At 47.2% G+C, this 2,500-nt stretch overlaps 1 protein-coding gene across 9 annotated transcripts in view; it reads left to right on the top strand.

Annotated features, from left to right (window-relative positions):
- The first annotated feature begins 104 nt into the window (after window positions 1–104).
- The window catches only part of atad1b (ATPase family AAA domain containing 1b), a 14,108-nt gene continuing 11,712 nt past the window's right edge, over window positions 105–2,500 (top strand). For 3 of the 9 annotated variants that reach the window (XM_051417055.1, XM_051417058.1, XM_051417060.1), the window contains exon 1: window positions 126–210. The gene's annotated coding sequence lies outside the window, so the exon portion shown is untranslated. Of the gene's footprint in view, window positions 211–232; window positions 298–2,500 lie in introns of those variants that run through there. The other 6 variants (XM_051417057.1, XM_051417059.1, XM_051417056.1 and 3 more) reach the window with 5 other exon arrangements.

Genomic DNA, 2,500 nt, shown 5'->3' on the forward strand with positions numbered 1-2,500 from the left:
TTTAATTTTAATAATAATTTCTTTTTTTTTTTCCTTACCTTTCTTTTTTTTTTTTTTTTTTTTTAAATAAAGTTGGATTGGATGATAGGTGGCGGTACTGAGGAGTTGTTACTACACTTAAACGAAAGTAGAAGAAGAGCAATCATCAACCTGCTCCCGGTACCACCGAAGAAGAACAGATCCAGGAAGTGCCGCTAGGACCAACCGGAGGTAAGAGCCGCTCACTGTTACCGGATAATGAGGCCTTTCTGTCGGTGTGCTCTGTCGGTCTGTCACCGGGGCTGTCAGGGCTCCGCGGTGAGTTACCGGCGGTCACATCCGTCCGTTCAGCGGACAGCATCCGCTCCGGTTCCGCCGCTCCGGTTCCGCCGCTCCTGGAAGGTCAAGCTAAAGTTAGCAGCTAGCTTACGCACTTCTTTCGGTTTCATCATGCGGACCCCGACGGGTCCCGGACCGGGGCCCAGAACCAGGACCCGCAGTCTGTAGTGAAGCGTGAAGCGTCGTTAAGTTCCAGGTCCAGTACCGGATCCGCTGTGTGTCGTCATCAGTCAGTGAGCGGAGCCTCCTGCCAGACTCCTTTAGAAAAACCCTCAACCCGGTCTGTACCGGTCCACCTGGACCCGGTCTGTACCGGTCCACCAGGGCCCGGTCTGTGCCGGTCCACCTGGACCCGGTCTGTACCGGTCCACCTGGACCCGGTCTGTACCGGTCCACCAGGGCCCGGTCTGTGCCGGTCCACCTGGACCCGGTGGGGAGTTCGGCTGGTCGGAGGTCTGTACCGGTCCACCTGGACCCGGTCTGTACCGGTCCACCTGTTCCTTCAACACATGGATCGGGATCAATATCAGCTCTTTATCCTATATCTTTATTATTACCCTGCAGAGCACACTGCTATTATTCCTCACATTATATTTTATTCTTCGGTTCTGGTCGCTCAAACACAAAAGGTACCAGAAGGTTCGGCTCGGTGACTGCCGATAAATGAATGTGTGTGTATTGGTAGAACGCCTGGCAGTGAGAGTGAGAGGAAATAAATGTGTAAACTGCTGTCAAGGTGTCACTGTACAGAAATAAGGTACAGATAGAAACGCAGGTAAATCCGTTGGGGTCGCAGTCACTGCTGAAGCTGTCTAATAGTTTTGGCGGGAAACGCACTGATGCGCCAGCAGCACCTTCTCACGGCCCCATCTACTCCTATGTTAATTGGAGAGGAGAAATTTTGAAGGGAGCTCCTTCTTCAATCTCCCGAGGTCACATCTTTTGACTTTAGCCACTGAAACTCGGCAGTCCTATAGTCAACAAGATGACGACGCTCACGGTCTCTTCGGTTTTAATCTCGGTCGTTCCTGGCCACGGGTTCGAGGGGATTCATTTTGAGATTTTCTGTCTCTCTCAGGAAGTAGAGACTTAACTGCTGTGGCCTCCCCTGGTTGCCACGACAACCAAACCCTGCCTCTCACAAGCCTGACTGTGAACACACACACACACACACACACACACACACACACACACACACACACACACACACACACACACACACACACACACAGATAGAGAGGATGACTGTACCAGAGAACGTCTAATAAGGAGAACTTCCACTCTCAGTAAACTTCCGGGTTCTGAGCTGTTGCAGTTCCCCTCTGGCTCCATGTGAGGGCGCTCACAGGATGAGAGCAGAATGAATGGAGCTCTATGGAGCGATACCCTCACAGTCCTCTTCTCTCAGGATATCAGTTATTATCGAGAAATGACACACTGCTGGGTGTTAGATTCTTTAGAGTCACTTATTTTCTTTAAAGTCTTTAAAATGTCAGTGACGTCACACACATCGTACAGAGATACCGCTTTACGGCGAGCCTCGAGTCTCTTTGTGCTTCGACACAGACGTAACGATAATCAGTCCTTCACTGACCAATCAGCGTTCATTAGCAGAATGCTAGCGCGTTATGGGCAACAACAACTCGTCCTGTAAGAAATCTAAAGGACATCAGAACTCGTTCATTCAGCTTTCGACCTATAACCCATGTTGAACTTTAAAAACTACAATCACATCTGAGATCTCTCAACCACAATCAGCTCCATCTGCTCCCATTCATTCTGCACTGCTGGGAGAGCGCCCCCAGTGGACCTCTGCTGGAACTGCAACCAGTGTTCGGTACAATGGGACTTAAAGGCCAGGCTCTCTGGAGACGGGCTCTGACAGAGTATTAATATACGGGCCAGAGACAGGCACCCTCAACATTTATTATTATTATTATTATTATTGTTATTATTATTGTTATTATTGTTGTTGTTATTATTGTTGTTATTATTATTGTTGTTGTTGTTATTGTTATTGTTGTTGTTATTGTTGTTGTTGTTATTATTGTTGTTGTTATTATTATTGTTGTTGTTGTTGTTGTTATTGTTGTTATTGTTGTTATTGTTGTTGTTATTGTTGTTATTGTTGTTATTTATAAACATCTTTACTGTGGATTAAATGTTCAACACTTTTAATAAA

Source organism: Dicentrarchus labrax, unplaced genomic scaffold (genome assembly GCF_905237075.1).
Source record: "Dicentrarchus labrax unplaced genomic scaffold, dlabrax2021, whole genome shotgun sequence".
NCBI classification, from domain to species: Eukaryota; Metazoa; Chordata; class Actinopteri; family Moronidae; genus Dicentrarchus; species Dicentrarchus labrax.